A 19,450-nucleotide genomic window follows, 5' to 3' on the forward strand; every position below is an offset into this window, starting at 1 on the left:
CTTGTTATAGGATATAAATCCTTACTTCTGAATTGACACCACCTATTGATAACAGTAGTTGTCAAGAAAGATTATCAAATTGTGAAGAACTGTTAAAACACAGTAAAATGCTACCAAAAAATTACCATTTAAAGCATGAGAGTCAAGACAAATTAGACTGAGGGCTTCCAGAGAAGAGACTGTGAAAAATATTACTTCTTTGAATAAATTTGTAGTCATGTTTAAACAGCATACATTTCTTCAATAAAGTTCTTTTTTTTTTTTTTTTGGAAGTATAGTTGATTTACATTGTTGTATTAGATTCAGGTATACAACAGTGCAATTGATAATTCTACACATTATTCAGTGCTCACCACAGCAAGTGTACTCACCATCTATCACAATACTGTGTTACTACAATATTTTTGACTGTATTCCCTACTCTCTATCTTTCATCACTTGACTTATTCATTTTATTTAAAAACATTTTTAAATAATGTTTAAAAACTAGAGACAGACAGAGTGTAAAAAGGGAGAGGGGCAGAGAGAGAGAGGGAGACACAGAATCTAAAGCAGGCTCCAGCCTCTGAGCTGTCAGCACAGAGCCTGACAAGGGCTTGAACCCACTAACCACAACATCATGACCTGAGCCTAAGTCGGACGCTTAGGCTGACTAACTTCACTGACCAAGCAACCCTGGCGCCCCCTAGAACAGCAAGTTTGTACCTCTTAAGCTCTTTCATCTATTTCTCCCATCCACCCCCATCTCCCCTCTGGCAGCTACCAGTTTGTCCTTTCTATTCAAGAGTCTGTTTATTATACTTCAACTTAAAAAAATCATACTTTTAAAAAGGTCTTTGTTCATTTGTTTTGGTTTTTAGATTCAACACCTAAGAGAAATTAAAACCACAATGAGACATCATCTAATACCAGTCAAAATGGCTAGTATCAAACAGACAAGAAGTAACAAGTGTTGAGGAAGATAGAGAGAAAAGGGAACCTTTGTACATAGTTGGTGGGAAAGTAAATTGGTGCAATCACTATAGAAAGTAGTATGAAGTTTCTTCAAAAAATTAAAAATAAAATTCCATATGATCCAATAATTCTAGTACTAGGAATTTACCCAAAGAAAATAAAATTACACTAATTTAAAAGATACCTGTACCCTTAAGTTTATTGCAGCATTATTTAAAATAGCCAAGAAATGGAAGCAACTCAAATGTCCCTCAATAGATGAATGGATGTAGCTTGCGTACACACACAAACACAGACACACAGACACACACTGGAATATTACTCATGCATAAGCAATGAAATCTTACCATTTGTAACAACATGGTAGACCTAGAGAATACTATGCTAAATGAAATAAATCAAAGACAAATCTGAATAAAGTTCTTCCTATTTTTTTAAATCCAGGATCTAATTAATATTTAATTATTTCATTTAGTTGTCATGTTCCTTATTTATTTATTTGTTAATCTAGGAGATTTGCCCTATTTTATTAATTTATTTTTTCAGTGTTTAATACATTGATATTTACTTTTTCTAAAATTTCTTTTTTACATTTATTTATTTTTCAGAAAGAGAGAGAGAGAGACAGAGCACAAGTGGGGAAGTGGCTGGGACAGAGGGAGACAGAACCTGAAGCAGGTTCCAGGCTCTGAGCTGTCAGTAGAGAACCTGACGTGGGGCTCGAGCCCACAAACTATAAGATCATGACCTGAGCCGAAATCGGACACTCAACCAACTGAGCCACCCAGGCACCCCCACACTTATATTTTCAAAGAGGTAAAGCCAGACTGCTTATAGAAGTTCCTCAATTTGAATTTCTCTGATGAGGTTCCCAAGATTTTTCATGAGTAGATTCAGGCTGGTAGTGATCTTATATAGATAATGCTTTTTTCTTCTCAACTGACTTATATAAGAGTACATATGATGCCATTTATACACATTATAGATGATGTTGAATAGAAGCACTTGATTAAGATGTCCAACTGCTTTCTCGAATGTGATGAGAAATTTTTGATTGATGTGATTAATAAATGTTCTATAAACCATCTATATTTTTTACAATGTAAATATCAACATAACATGAATCAATACATGTCTTCTGTAATTAAGAAATAAGTAAATATTGGGGCATCTGGGTGCACTCAGTCGGTTGAGTGTCCAACTTCAGCTCAGGTAATGATCTCATGGTTCCTCGGTTTGAGCCCTGCATCAGGCTCTGTGCTGACAGTTTAGAGCCTGGAGCCTGCTTTGGATTCTGTTTCTCCCTCTCTCTTTGCCTCTCCTCCATTCGTACTCTGTCTCTTTCTCTGTGATATAAATAAACACTAAAAATATTTTAAAAAGAAATAGGTAAATATACATGGTAATAGATGACACCGTTTCATACAGGAATAGTTAGAAAGACTAGCTAGGATCTTACCGTGCAAGAGTACTGAATCTTACTATAGGCATTTTGTCTTTTTTTTTTGTCTTTTGTTTCTGTTTTTGGGGTTTTGTTGGGTTTTTTTGTAAAAGGGTATTTTGAAATATAAGGAATAAAAGTAGCTATAGTATGGCATAAAGTAGTAAGAATATTTTACAGCATTTGATATTTGGTAATAAAGTAAACATGCAATAATAGGAGTTGATATGAAAAATCACATCAGGGGCTTATGATTAAATTTTAGGACTTCTTATGAGTAAACAGACAGAAATAGATTTATAATCTGAAGTCTAGATAACTATTAACAAAGAAATAATTTTAAATCACTAGGAATGGGATTTGAGAGGAAAATGGTTACCACTCAGCTTTAGTTAAATTGTGTAACAGATAACCACATGCCATATATGTTAAAGATGTGAAGTGTAAGTGGTTACTCATCAATAGAACAATAGACATGCAGAAGTAAAAAAAAACAGATTTAAGTATAACTCAAATGGAGATGAAATTTGGAATCATGGATGTGTGAAGCATGAATGATAAAAAGAAGCATAGAGATTAGAACACTGATCCCTGGGCAATAATCCTCAGTGACCTACTGTTTTGGAAAGAGTAGAAACAAATGGAAATAAATCAGAAAAGGAAGGAACACTTAGAGAAAGGAAATATCCAACCATACTGCAATACTATAGAAATGTAACCAAGGAAGTTGGGAATTTCAACAAGTATGAGGCTGACTAAGCAATGTATCAAATGATGAAGAGAACTAAGGAAAGATGATTATGGAGAAAATTTAGACAATTAGGAAATATTGTTTAGTTCTGAAAAACTAGTTCAACAGTGGGAGGAATGAGAGCAACAGCCTGACTCAGATAATAAGCAGATAATTGGTAGTGCAAAAAAACAAGGCGGTTGGTGGGAGATAGTATTTACCCTGGAAAGCATTTTCTAAAAAAAATTTTTTAATGTTTGTTTATTGTTGACAGAGAGAGAGAAAGAAACATGAGCAGGGGAGGGGCAGAGAGAGAGGGGGACACAGAATCTCAAGCAGCTCCAGGCTCTGAGCTGTCAGCACAGAGCCTGACACAAGGCTCAAACTCGTGAACTGTGAGATCAGTGACCTGAGCCCAAGTCAGGAACTTAACTGAATGAGCCACCAAGGCACCCAAAGGAACGAATTCTCAATTACAAGCATTGTTTATATTAAAATTCTATGACTAGAAATTGAAATTGCTCAAAATATTCTTATAAATATATCTTGTTATTTAACAAAGCTTTATGAATGTCTATGACTTGTACAACAATATATAGAAAAAATAGGTACATCGATGTCCCAATTTTATATATATATATATGTAAAAAATTTATTTTTTTTAATTTTAATTTTATTTATTTTATTTATATATAAATTAAAAACATATACATATATGTTTTCATTTATGTTCATATTCAAGGGTCAGTTGTGTGGCCCTTCACATCTTCACTCAACAGTATTGAAGCTGATTTGCTCTTTTTATTGTCCAATAAAGCCTAAATCTCTCCATTTGCTATTGTGCCTTATGAATCTACAATAGCCACTATATATGACTATTAAGTATTTCCCATAACATTTACAGCTCATAATTTTTGGGTACAAAATGGCATTCTGGGAAGGAAATACAAATTATTAATCCTCGGCTACAGAACATGAAGCTTAGCTGGCAATGTTCATCTAGGTATGAATTAGGTATCTTCAATTTTAGCATATAAGAATAATGAGGTTCTATAATTCCCAAAAGCTCTCTGCAAACTTTATCTCCACAGTTCTGAATTTTTAATAATGACTTTCTGTTCTTATATTTTTAATAAAGTTTTATTCCCAATTTCTCTACTTTTCCTTTATGAATAATTCTGATCATCCTTTGAAATAAGCATGTTTTTAATAATGAAAGCCTGTGAATATTGTCTGATTGGAAATGGAAGGTTGTTGTCAGGTTTTATCTCCATATCCAGTGCCAAAATATTTAACTCCTTAAAAAAATCTGTGTTAAAAGGAAGAAACCTGTATTGAAATTATACAAGGAATTACTAAAAATGCAGCTGAAACTGAAAAAGACTCCAAGGTCTAATTAATTTAATTAGAAAGGAGAGTGGTAGGGCTATTTTTTCAAGATGAGAAACGATGGGACAATATCCAAAAATTAAAGAAAGGAAAAGATCCATGGCATAGGTCTCTGATCACATGTCAATTTCAGCCTTGTACTTACTGTGCCGTTGTTTTGCACTGGTGACAGGGCACGGATGCAGAAATGTAAGACATATCCTGGACTTGAAATCCGTATTTTGTGGGCTTAGAATTTAGTGATAAGTGGCATGAGTCAAGAAGCAAACATAGCTTTATGGAACAGTGTGCCGCCTGGTCTTTTAGGAATACTACTCTCCAGTGTTGTTAGAGGCAACTTGCCATTCTGGATTTGTAAATTCCAAAGTGTGGCCACAAGAGGCACTAGGGCACAACTGTGATGTAATTGGGGTTTGTCAGGCTTGATGCTGGTCAAAGACGGACAGGCACATTTGAGTCAACTGGGCATGGACAAGTTTGTAACCTCATTGTACTTACATCACATATAGACAGGCATTTTCATGACAGGAAACTTGAAAGGAAGAGCTTCAAGTATTAAACATGAAAGAACAAGCAAAAAGAATACATACTTTCTATTTTTGGAATCACCTAAATCTAAAATTAGGTGACAATTAAAATAACCATCAGATTTCACTACTAACATGTTCAGTCACCAATGTTCATGCATATTCCTCCCTGTCTTAAATATATTTGATTAAATACTGCCTAGAAATTCCTTCCTGTTATTTAAAGATCTCCAATATATTTAAAAAAACAGAAAGTAGAAGCCATTAGTTAAATGGATATCAGTTGAAAATATATTGATTAAAACTATGAATATTACTAAAGTATTCCACGTGACTGTTTTTTCCTATCTCATTACTTTGCTATTCCAACACTGTTCATTTTATTTATATTTTAGGTTTATTTATTTATTTTAAGAGAGAGAGAAAGAAAGAAAAAGAGAGAGAGAGAGAGCAGGAGAGAGGCAGAGAGAGAGAGGGAAGGAGATCAAATCCTAGGCAGGCTCTGCACTGTCAGCTCAGAGCCTGATGTGGGGCTCGACTTCATGAACTGTGAGATTATGACCTGAACCAAATCAAGACTGGGATGCTTAACCAGCTGAGCCACCCAGGCACCCTGACTGTTCATTTTAAATATATTTTTGTCTTTCCTGAATTTTTCACAATCTATTCATTTACTTTTTTATTTTTTGACAAATATTTGTCAAGTACTTACTATATGACACTCTATAGATTGACCCTTGTCTTCAGAAACACTTGGGAGAGATTACTAAATGTTAATTTATCAATCACATAAATGTTAATGTGCAACTATGACAATTTCTGTGAAGACAAAGTTCACAGAAAATTATGCCTAATAGGGGTGTTCCTATAAAAATAATTTCAGATTAGAAGAATATAATTTAATTAATAAAATGTACTTATAAATTTAGAAATCATGAAAATGGCTTGTAATAATAAGGAACTTGTTGAATAATTAACCTATTAATAAAGAACATTCCAGAAGAGAGAGGAAAAAATATTTAGAGATGAGCTGACAAGATCGGTAAGGTGATACCATATATAATTTATACTTTTCTGTTATTTTGCTCTTCAAAATATTTACTTCAAAGTCAGGATGGTATTTTGTCCACTTATATATTTGTCCTATATATAATTAAGTACATATGTATACATACACACATATATGCATAAACATACCATACCACACACAGAGACTCAACTTTTAAGCAGCTTTTACAGGATATACTAGCACTCTGTGATTCTGTATAACCAAAACTTTTTACAGTTTATTTATTTATTTTGAAAGAGAGAGAGCAAGGAAGGCAGAGAGAGAAGAGAGAGAGAATCCCAAGTAGGCCTGCACTGGCAATGTGGGGCTCAAACTCAAGAACCAAGAGATTATGATCAGAACTGAAGTTGGACGCCTAACCAACTGACCACCCAGGTGCCCTGTATTGCCAAAATTTACTGGCATGAATCACACTCAGAAATGAAGCCCCAGAGGGGCGCCTGGGTGGCTTAGTCGGTTAAGCGTCCGACTTTCACTTAGGTCATGATCTCGCGGTTCGTGGGTTCGAGCCCCGCGTCGGGCTCTGTGCTGACTGCCAGCTCAGAGCCTGGGGCCTGTTTCAGTCTGTGACTCCCTCTCTCTCTCACCCTCCCTTGCTTACGCTGTCTCTCTCTCTCTCTCTCTCTCCTAGAAATAAATAAAACATTAAAAAAATTAAAAAAAAAAAAAAGAAATGAAGCCCCAGAGAACAGAATCTGAAATCTCCATTTGGATTCAGCTTAAGTTTTGCTTTAATAATATAATTGTGTGAAGAACTATTAGCAGTAAAATTACATTTGCCAATAAAATTGGGCATTTTTTATTATAGTATAATCTGAAGCCACTAAATATTCCAAAGTTATTTCCTTTGTATTTTACCTACAACCAAATATATATATATTACTGCCACCTCAATGTCTGTAAGAGCTTGAAAATAAGTTTCAACTTTAAGATCTTTTTCAATAGCTAAATGCTTTCTCTTCTATCTTTGCATCATGCAGACTTACTGAATGCAAATTATTGCCGGATACATTGGATTGTACATTAGCTTATGTTCCAGGCAAATTTCAACATTCAAATAATTCTGATCACTTAATAAGCTTTCAATAATTGTCCTTCTCTTTGTAAATGTGCATGCATTGTTTTATATGCATGTTTAATATTTGGGTTGTAGTCATTATGACTTCTCCTTCACCATCTCTATCTTCCACAGTTCCTCAAAACCTATCTGGTGTTACCTAGACCATGGAGCCCTTTCCAAATACTACAATTGGAGATAATTTGCCTTTCTTTTAAACCTGATTACATTTAAATTTCTCTCATGGTGCTTACTTTGCTGCATTTTGTAATCTTTGTGTTTACTGTTCACACATCATTAAAAGGCACGTTTTTTAATTGTCAACTCTAATATCAAACATCCCATAGTGTTTTGTACTGAGTGTTGAATATATTAAGTGGCATATGTTAAACTGTAGCCTAAAATCAAGTACAGAATACTTTGTATTAAACCATCTCTTTTTTCATAGGACAAAAGTACAATATGACATTAGTGTATAACAATAGTCTTAGAACATCTACTATATACTGAAACTGTGAACAGGACTTAGTTCTAAAGAATAAATAACCTCCAAGAACAGTTAAATATTTTGGGCTTCAATACACACAAAACCAGCCTGTTAGATGGTGTCACTGAATCTTGCCTTCTGGCCCTGTGTTTTAACTGTCTCTCACATAGAATAGAACAAACGTACGAGATACTACAGACATGACAGAACATAACTCCAAAAGCTAGGTCATAAGAAAACATTATGGATTCTGCTTTGCTTTCTTTGAACTGTTTTCTCTGGGAGAAGCTAACCACTATACTGTGGAAACACGGAGGCAGCACTACAGAGATTTCCATAAGGAGTGGGACTGAGCCTTCCACCAAGAGCCAGCAAAAAACAGATATGTGAGTGTACCATCTTGGAAACAGATTCTACAGCCTCCATCAAGACTTGAGGTGACTGTAGCTCTCACCAGCAGCATGACTGTGACTCAGGAAAGATCCTGAAATAAACACATCCAGCTAAGCCACTTCTATATTCCTGATCCTTAAGAGATGTGTGGGATGATAAATGTTTGCTGTTTTAAGAAGATAAATTTTGGGGTAAATTGTTATACTGCCATAGATAACTATTTGTGATAGACAGTGCTAAACTAAACACTTCCTTTGCCTTTGATCATTAGTCCTTTACAAGAGTCCTATCTGGTATTAATCATATCTTACAGATAAAAATTCTAGACACTGATAACTGTGCCTGAAAACACTGTTAAATGATGGAGCTAAAATTCAAATATGTTTAATATTTGTCCTAATCCAGCACTGGAGCTTCAAGCTCTAGCTGTAAGCAAGGTATTTTTGGGGGGCGGGGGGTGACACATTATGAAAATACTTATATGATATAATCTATAATTTAAAGTTATAATTCATTTGGGAGATAGTGGAGTTATTCATAAATATTTAATAAAATGTAAAACCAAGATGAATGTCTGAGTTCTGTATAAATTCAGAAATATGAGACATCGATATGTATTAGAGATCATTAGTGAAACTCCACTAGACAGAATTTTTGCTGGATCTTGATAGGTGACATGTGATAAAACAAGAAATAATCCAGAACTGAGTATATATGCAAAAGCACTGAGGAGAGAGGATGGAAAAAGCAATTTGAAGTAAGGACATAAAAGGGAATAAACAGCAGTTTAAAGATTTTATACTAGACTCGTTAAAGAGTTAAACTCTCCTGGATCAGGAGAGTCGATAAAGGGGGATTGTAAGGAGATTAGTACATACATGCATATGAATACAAACAGAAAGTTAAATTGAAGAATATCAATAGAAATGTGACATAAAATGTAGTTTTGCATGTTTTCTATATAATAAAGGAATCATCTGAGAAGTTGAAAAATAAGTGATAACCAAAAGAATGAATTAATAATCCAGTAAATGACTGAATGGATTAGTAAATAAAATGATGTGCAAGTTGGCTTTTGTTGCTGAAGTATGCAGACATGCAAGAGATACCTCTTCATCACTTAACAAAGACCTCAGACGTGGTAAGAGTCAATCCTAAAATAGCACTAATGAAATGGACTTAACTGTTTCAAGGTCGAAATAGAAAATCAAAATAATTATATGTGCCTATGGTATGTAATTTGTCCTGGAAAGGCAAAATTACTTGTTTAATCATATACAGAGATATTTCTATTAATTCAAGCATCTGTTGTAATCAAAAGTACACATTTCAAATGTGTCCACAATGGAAAATGCCTTTTATATGTGCTGGCATCATCAATATGTCACATTTTATTGTTTTATCAGTTGATAATTAATGACTACAGCACATGAAATTAATCTCACATAGCCATTTAGTTCATCTAGCTACCAGCCTCTATATATGTATATCTTAAAAGGGATACTAAAAGCAGAAGATATTAAAAGCATTCTGCTTTTAATCATTATAAAAAGACAAGATTCCATTGATTTCACTGAACAGAAAAACTAGAAATTCAAAGATTCCTTTTAACTAAGAAATTGATATTTTCTGTAATATTATTCCTAGTACAATAAAGCACTTTACCACTTTCCTGGTGTTATTTTTTAAAAAAAAATTTCATGCTTATTTTGGGGAGAGAGAGAGAGAGAGAGACATACAGAATCCAAAGCAAGCTCTGAGCTGTCAGCACAGAGCCCGATGCGGAGCTCGAACCCACAAACCATGAGATCATGACCTAAGCCAAAGTTGGACACCTATCCCACTGAGCCACCCAGCCACCCAACAACTTTTCCTGGTGTTAATAACATGATGGAATTGGGAATTTCAGCTTATGTACTATTAGTTCAAGATTAATTCTGAATATGAGAAGGTTTGGTCCACCAAGGATGATCTATGGTTTTTCTTTCCTTAAATGGTTTCTTCTATGTCAAATTTATGTATAATTAAGCTTGGAGATTAGTACATAGATCCTTAAATAATATTACTAATTCTCTGCAAATGCATATTCCCAAAGTATTTTACTTATGTCACCAAAAGATGTGTAAAGAAGAAGACACCTTTTTTTTTTAATTGTCTTAATACTTAATAATGAGACTACCATGATCACAGAAAATATCCTTAATTGAAATGTTTGAATCAAATACCTCCTATAAGTATTTAATTTTAAAAAACATGATCCTTTTTTCCCCCTATGAGTCAGGTCTCAGATTTCTAAATGCAATAACTGAAAAATAGTAAGTTTAGCTAGGCTAATCATTTCTCTGTTATTAACCAACCTGCATGTGGGAACTTAGATGAATTGTATATTTATGAAAGGGAGGAGAGGAAAGGTAAAATCCAGCGATGAGAAAGGTTAGCAAGAGGGGAACAACAGAAAGGTGGGAGTCAAATAACCCAGTGTAGTTCTTGTCATGCTATAATAGCTATTTGTTGAATGGATGGATTTTTGTATAGTTTGCTTGACAGTGGGTTATAGAATTGAAGTTTTATTTTTCAAATTTATTAAAACGTTTAAGATCTAGGAAGCCATTTCATTTGCTCTTTTTCTCATTGCCTTTTGAGGGTTACTGTTCATTGGTTTCTTGAGGTTTACCATGATTACCTCCACAACTATGCACTCATTAATTTTTATTAGTTGTATTTCCTTTACAACTAATGTTTCATTTTGTATTGACTCCATACAAGTTTGCCTTCTAAATACATTTGTCTATGGTTCATCACTTTCAGTTCTGGACATGTACGAAGAGGAACTCTGAATTGTAAAAGGATATCTATTTAAGTTCTTCAGATATTCTTGTTTATGTAAAGAGGAATTAGAGATAAAGTAGATCACTGATATGAAAACAGAGAAAAGAAATGTGGCAGGTGTATACTATGGAATGACATGCAGAAGTCAGAAGCAATGGAATAAATGTGTGGAAAGAAGCTTCTAAAATGGTTCCCAGTGGTTCCTGTCACCTGGTATTTATGTCCCTGTGTAATCTCTTCTTGTTTATGGGGTAAACCTAGTGAATGGCTTCTGATAAATAGAGATGGGAGAAAAAATTCACATTAGATTACAAAAAGACTGTAGCTTCTCATTTTAGATCACCAAAAAAGCCTCAACAAATTCCAAAAGATCAAAATCATACTATGCATCTCTCTGACCACAATGTTATGAAACTAGAAGTCAACCACAAGAAAAAATTCTTGGAAGAACACAAATACATAGTGGTTAAGTAAAATGGTAGTAAACAATGAACATGTCTACCAGGAAATAAAAGAAGGGGGAAAAAAAGTACATGGAATCAAAGGAAAATGAAAACACAATGGTTCAAAGCCTTTGGTACTCAGCAAAAGCAATTCAAAGAGGGAAGTTTATAGCAATAGAGGCCTACCTCAAGAAGCAAGAAAAATCTCAAGCAAACAACTTAAACTTATGCTTAGAAGAGCTAGAAAAAGAACAAGAAACAAAACCTAAAACCAGCAGAAGGAAGGAAAGAAATACTAAAGATTAGAACATAAATAAATACAGAAGTTAAATAAACAAACAAAAAACAGATCAGTGAAACCAGGAGATGGTTCTTTGAAAATATCAATAAAGTTGATAAACCTCTAGCCAGACTTATCAACAAACAAGCAAAGAATTCAAATAAATAAAATCACAAGAAAGAAGAAATAACAACCAACACCACAGAAATGCAATTACTACAGACTATTATTAAAAATTATATGCCAACACACTGGACAACCTGGAAGAAATGGATAAATTACTAGAAACACATAACCTACCAAAACTGAAACAGGAAGAAATTGAAAATTTGCAAGGCCAATTGCCAGCAAATAAATTGAATCAGTTATCAGAAAACTCCCAAAAAAAAAAAGTCCAGGGCCAGATGACAAAAAAAAAAAAAAAAAAAAAAAAAAAAAAAAAAAAAAATACTTTAAAAAAAAAAAAAAAAAAAAAAAAAAAAAAAAAAAAAAAGGCAGGGAAACTTCCAAATTTATTCAATGATGCCAGTACTTATCCTAATACTGAAACCAGATAAAGCTTCCACTAAAAAGAGAACTACTGGCCAATATCCCTGATGAGCGTAAATGCAAAACTTCTCAATAAAACAATAGTAAAGTGAATTCAACAATACATTAAAAGAAACATTCATCATGATCAAGTGGGATTTATTCCTGGGTCACCAGGTTGGTTCCATATTCACAAATTAATCAATATGACACATCAGATTAATAAGTGAAAAGATTAAGTCCATATGATCCTTTCAATAGATACAGGGGGAAAAAGTATTTGATGAAGTACAACATACATTCATGATAAAAACCCTCAACAAACTACGGTTAGAGGGAACTCTATTACTATATTACTTCAACATAATAAAGGTCATCTATAAAAAACACAAAGCTAATACTATCCTTAATGGAGAAAAACTGAGAGCTTTTCCTCTACAGTCAAGAACAAGACAGAGATGTCCACTCTCACCACTTTTATTCAACGTAGACCCAGAAATCCAAATCACAGCAATTAGATGACACAAAAAAATAAAAGGCAACAAAATTGTCATGGAAGTAGTAAACTTTAGCTATCTGCAGATTCCATGAAACTATATATAGAAAACCTGAAAGATTCCACCAAAAAAAATGTTGGAACTAAAAAATGAATTCAGTATAGTTGCAGGATACAAAATCAATGTACAGAAATCTGTTGCATTTCTATACACCAATAATAAAGGAGCAGAAAGAGAAATTAAGTAATCAATCCCATTTAAAGCTGAATCAAAAACAATATACCTAGGAATAAACCTAACCAAAGAGATGAAAGACCTGTACTCTGAAAACTATACAACACTGATGAAAGAAATCCAACAAAATGCAAAGAAATGTAAAGACAGTCATTAGTCATATTTAACAAATACATTAATATTTAACAAATATTGTTAAAATGTCTACACAAAGCAATCTACACATTTAATGCCATCCATCCCTATGAAAATAACAACAGCATTTTTCACAATGCTAGCACAAACAATCATAAAATTTGTATGGAAACACAAAAGACCCCAAATATCCAAAGTACCCTTGAAAAAGAAAAACACTACTGGAGGCACCACAATTTTGGACTTCCAAGTTATAATATAAAACTTTAATAATCAAAACAGTAAGGTACTGGCACAAAAAACAGATACATATATCTGTGGAACAGAAAAGAAAACCCAGAAATAATGCAGTTATATGGTCAATTAGTTAATCTTCAACAAACCAAGGAAGAATATTCAATGGGAGAAAGTCTCCTCAACAAATGGTCCAAGAAAACTGGACCAACATGCAAAACAATGAAAGTGGACCACTTTCTTACACCATACACAAAAATAAATTCAAAATGGACTAAGGACCTACATGTGAGACCTAAAACAATAAAAATCCTAGAAAAGAACATAAGCAGTCACTTCTTCTAGATCAGTTGTACAACTTCTTTCTAGATATGTCTCCTGAAGCAAGAGAAACAAAAGCAAAATGAATCATTGGGACTACATCAAAATAAAAATCTTCTGCACAACAAAGGAAATAATAAAAATAACTAAAAGGCAACATACCGAATGGGAGATTATTTGCAATGACATATCCAATAAAGGCCTAATATAATAAATATATAAAGAACCGATACAACAACACTCAAAAGACAAATAATCCAATTGAAAAATGGGCAGAAGACAAGGGTCACCTGGGTGGCTCAGTCGGTTAAGCGTCCAACTTTGGCTTAGGTCATGATCTCACGGTCCATGGGTCCGAGCCCTGAGTCAGGCTATGTGCTCACAGCTCAGAGCCTGAAGCCTGCTTCTGATTATGTGTCTCCTTCTCTCTCTGGCCCTCCCCTGCTTGCTCTCTCTCTCTCTTAAAAATAAACATCTAAAAACTTAAAAAAAAATAAAAATGGGCAGAAGACATAAACAGAAATTTCTCCAAAGAAGACACACAAATGTCCAAAAGACACGAAACGATGCTCATCATCACTCATCATCAGAGAAACACAAATCGAAACTGCAATAAGATATCACCTCACACCTATTGGAATGGTTCAAATAAAAAACACAAGAAATGACAGGTGTTGGAGACGAAGTGGAGACAATGGAAACCTCTCGCACTGTTAGTGAGAATACAACCTGGTGCAGCCACATTGGAAGACAACATGGAGTTTCCTCGAAAAGTTAAAAACAGAACTAGCCTATGATCCAGCAATCACACTACTGGGTATTTACTCAAAGAATACAAAACTAATTCAAAGAGATAAATGCACCCCTATGTTTATAGGAGCATTATTTACAATATCTAAAATATGAAAGCAGCCCAAACGTCTATCAATTGATGAATGGGTAAAGAATATCTAGTATATATATACACAATGGAATGTTATTCAGCCATAAGAAAGAATGAAATCTCTCCATTTGCAACAACATGAATGTAGCTATATAAAGTATAATGGTTAAATGAAATAAATGAGTCAAAGAAAGACAAATACCATATGATTTCACTCATATGTAGAATTTAAGAAACAAAACAAATGAGCAAAAGGGGGAAAAAGAGAGAGAGGCAAACCAAGAAACAGACTCTTAACTATAGAGAACTGATGCTTACCAGTGGGAAGGTAGGTGGAGAGGAGAGTGGGTAAAATAGGTAATGGGGATTAAAGACTGTACCTGTTTTGATGAGCATCCTTTGATTTTAAAATGTGTCAAAATCAACCAAACAAAACAAAAACAAAAGGACTGTGGCTTCTGTATTTGGGTGTGTCTGTCTCTCACTTCCTCATTTTGGGGGATGCAACTGCCATGCTGTAAGTAGCCATATGGAGAAGCCTTCATAGCAAGGAACTGATAGCTTTCTCCAGCAGCCAATGTGTGCCTGTGAACTGTCAAGTTTGAAACTCCTGGATCTTTTGAGGCCAACCAAAAGCCATTTGAATGAACCTGAAATGCAACTTCTTCCAGTCTAGCTTTGCAATGCCTGTAACCAAAGACAACATCTTGACTACACCTTTGTTAGGCAACCATTGGCTTCAGGAGAAAGCTATCAGTTCCTTGCTATGAAGGCGTCTCCATATGGTCCCAGCTAAATCCACTTCGATTCTTAATCCACAGAGCCATAAAATCTCAGATGTTTCAAATTTGGGGATAATGTGTTAAAGTGTAGCTGATAACTATATAACGACTTTATATAATTATATTGAACTAATGTATTCTTTGCTATGGGAGTTGGTGTTAGTGGTTTGTTTTGTGTGTGTGTGTGTTTGTGTGTACTGCTTCACCATCACATATAGACAAACATGTAAAAAAAATATGTGATATTAAAAAAAATTAAGTAACAACAAGGGGCCCCTGGGTGGCTCAGTCAGTTAAGCATCGACTTTGCCTCAGGTCAGGATCTCACACCTTGAGAGTCTGACCCCGCATTGGTCTCTGTGATGACAGCTCAGAGCCTAAGCCTGCCTCAGATTCTGTGTCTCCTTCTCTGTCCCTCCCACACTTGCATTCTGTCTGTCTGTCTCTCTCTCAAAAATAAAAATTTAAAACAAGTTTTAAATAAATAAATAACAAAAAAGATACTATGGATGCCTTTTAAGAGAACGTGAGGCTTGAACTGAACATCGACTTGTTTGTTCAACAAACATATGAGAGACCTAAATATGTTCGTCACATTATTTTGGATGGAGAAGGATGGAAAACGTAGTTTTCACTCTACCACAAAGACTTACAGAGGGGACAGAGAGACAAACGAATGTTCAAACTCAGAACTAACTTAGTGCTAAACAGAAGTCCAAGTGTGCACTTTCTAGACACCAAGAATTTCTGAGAGCTGACAAAAATGTCCAAATTTGTATGTTATAAAGATACATTATATCAGAAAATGGCATAAGGAAACATACAAATCAATCAAGAGAAACACAAATGAGAGTTGTCTTGATAAAATCAGGGCATGAATATTGAGGAATTGTGAGAGATAGCTGGTGTTATAAGGGTATTCCTTTCTCCTATATGCTGAGTTCATTTTATTAACCCTAGAAGACAATTATTGGGAGAATGTTAAATAAAAACAGCATAATTGAGGGCCTATTTTTTAGCTCTGAATAGCATAAGCCCAAATTGATGAATTTTTATTCTTTAGGTGATAGAAAATACTTTGCTAAAGATTGGTAAACATAAAAAAAAAAAGCTTCCCTACACTTGTAATTTAAAGAGCTGACAGAGGGGCACCTGGGTTGCTCATATGGTAAAGCATCCAACTCTTGATCTCGGCTCAGGTCAAGATCTCAGGATCTGTGGGGTCAAGCCCAGCGCTAGGCTCTGTGCTGACAGCTCAGAGCCTGCTTGAGATTCTATCCCTTCCTCTATCCCTCCTCCACTTTCACTTGCTCTTTCTCTCAAATAAATAAACTTTATTAAAAGAAAGAGCTGACAGAAACTTCGATGTGTTTTGAGGGGGTAACAGTGTCAGTGTGTGTGTTTGGGATCAGATGAATTATTTTACAGAAAATAAGTGAAAAATCAAAAAAATGCAGTAACAATTTCTTTATATCTAACACCTTTATACATTTACTTATAACATGAACAAGCAAAATAAAACTGTGCAAAGATATCACTATTTTTTCACTGTTTACATGTTATTCTTTATATTAATATTCTTCTTTTCCTAGGTGATATTTTGATGAATAATAAAATTATATATAATTAACATAATAATAAAACAAATACTCAGCCAAAATATAGTACATTTTATAACTATTGCTGGAGAAAGACAATATCATAAACATAACCATTTTCTGGATTATTTTATTTTATTTTTAATTTTTTTAATGTTTTATTTATTTTTGAGAGAGGAAAGTGTGAGCAGGGGAGAGTCAGAGAGAGAGGGAGATACAGAATCTGAAACAGGCTCCAGACTCTGAGCTAGCTGCCAGCACAGAGCCAGACGTGGGACTCGAACCCACGAACTATGAGATCATGCCCTGAGCCAAAGCTGGACGCTCAACTGACTAAGCCACCCAGGCGGCCCTTTCTGGATAATTTTTAAAGACCAGTATTGCAAAGGACCAAAAACAAATACTAAGTAGAAGTGGTAAATTCAGACCTTCTAAATATCTCAGATCACTTCTATAAAAAGGAGACTGGAAACAACAGCAGCGACATCAAAGATTATGAGCAGGGCAACATATGTGAGAAGTAAAGCAAAGATTACTTGATTTGGGGAGCCCAGGATGTAAGTAAGCTGGTCAACAATAAATTAAGAGAGGTGCCAACACATTAGAAAAGCTACTATGGTTTGATCAGGTACTATTGGAGTCTGTCAAAAACTAGTCCAGGGGAACCAGGCTGAAGCACCACTAAAACTGGGATGGCCTTTGAAGTAGGCACCTTCCTCTACTCCTGATGTGTCATGTTAACTTACCTGATTATAAAGAAGTACCACCCCTCTACAATGGATAAAGCTTGTTCAAATAACAGGGGATTGACTATTGAGCATTTTAAAAACAAAATCTTAATCCGGTATGTCTTAAACGAACACATAAGAAACACTCTAGTGGTTGACATATATACTGTTGGAGAAAGCATTTTCTAAGAATTTTTACGTTAGGGGATCTGCATTACAAAAATAATTTGGACATATTCTAAATAATCCATCACTATATTATAAAAAAGCATTACTTTAATTGCATTGGTTCCATTTGCTTTTAGATTTTATGATCTGCTTGGCCATAATTATTTAAAGGGAAGCTCTTAAAATGTAACATAATGTTCCTCACATTGGTGTTCATATAGCCCTGGAAGTCTATCAACATAGTTTCAGAAGTTTATGATTTCTCATATTTGAGAAACTCTCAATTAGGCCATTAAAAGAAAATGTGAAAGAGCCCAACTCTAATTTAGGAGTAATCATTAAAAGTTGTGAGTTTGTTTTGTGAAACTATCTATAATCACCTCTGACAAAATCCAGAATTGACAAATGTGAGGAGGTTTCTCTATTAAGGCTGGAATAAAAGCTGCACACACAGGAACAGCAAATCCCTTAGCCGCTTTTCAGTATCCCAGCCTCCAAGCTTTCCTTCCACTTGAATAGTTCATCCAGCTGTCTATTATTTATAGACCTACAAAAATGCCTCCTCCTCCATGAGGTATGTATGCTCTAACAAAATCATCACTATGGAGCAGTGTTTTCTCCTTTTAGTTTCAAACAACTATAACCCATATTCTTGGTGTTCTGACCTAAAAAAATAGTTGGGGTGCCTGAGTGGTTCATTCAGTTAAGCATCCGACTTCGGCTCAGGTCACGATCTAATGGATCATGGGTTCAAGACCCATGTCAGGCTAGGTGCTGATGGCTCAGAGCCTGGAGCCTGCTTCTGATCCTCTCTCTCTGTCTCTTTCTCTCTCTCTCTCTGCCCCTCCCCCACTTGCAGTTGGCCTGCCTCTCTCTCTCTTAAAAATAAACATTAAAAACTAAAAGAAATAGTGATAATTATTATGTCCCCAAAAAGCAAGTCATGAAGTAAGCAGGTGACTGCAAGTAGTTAATTGGACAATGATCCTATGAACTACAAGGATAGGGATGGGGTAGAGAGCTGGAATACTATAAAATGTCTCAAAGGTTACTATGATAGGATAGTAAGCCTCTGTCCCCTTGGGAGATTCTGAGAGATAACCTAGACATGTATATAAAACCTCAAAGTTATTGCAACCAAAGGCAAGAGAGTTGGGGTAATTATCCAGCTCCCCTTCTGTGATTAGTAGACAGCTACTTATAGGGACAACTACTCTCCAACATTTCAGATTTGGGCTGCCAGGAACAAAATTGTGGCCATTTGAGATTAGCCCTTGAGTAGAGCCTCAGGTAGTTATTGAAAGCGATCCTAGAGATGTGGGCACCTAGAGAATATGAACAAGGTAGGCAGTACGTCTGGCTCAATAGCTCACATTGATGATAATACACTAGAAGTTACTAACCACAGCTCTTGCCTAACAGCCCTCGTGTATGTTTTGTCCGTCCATTAGAAGAATCTTCCCATTAATTCATGGCACTGACTTTAGAAATATAATAGTAGTTACAAGTCAAAATTACAATAAGCTATCACCTCACACGTCAGAATGGCTAAAATTAACAACACAGGAAATGATACATGTTAGGAAGGATATGAAGAAAGGCAAACCTCTTATGCTGTTGGTGGGAATGCAAACTGGTACAACCACTATGGAAAACAGTATGGAGGTTCCTCAAGAAGTTAAAAATGAGGGGCGCCTGGGTGGCTTAGTCGGTTAAGTATCCGACTTTCGCTTAGGTCATGAT

This window comes from Hyaena hyaena, unplaced genomic scaffold (assembly GCF_003009895.1).
Source record: "Hyaena hyaena isolate Hyena2069 unplaced genomic scaffold, ASM300989v1 scaffold_136, whole genome shotgun sequence".
In the NCBI taxonomy this organism is placed as follows: domain Eukaryota; kingdom Metazoa; phylum Chordata; class Mammalia; order Carnivora; family Hyaenidae; genus Hyaena; species Hyaena hyaena.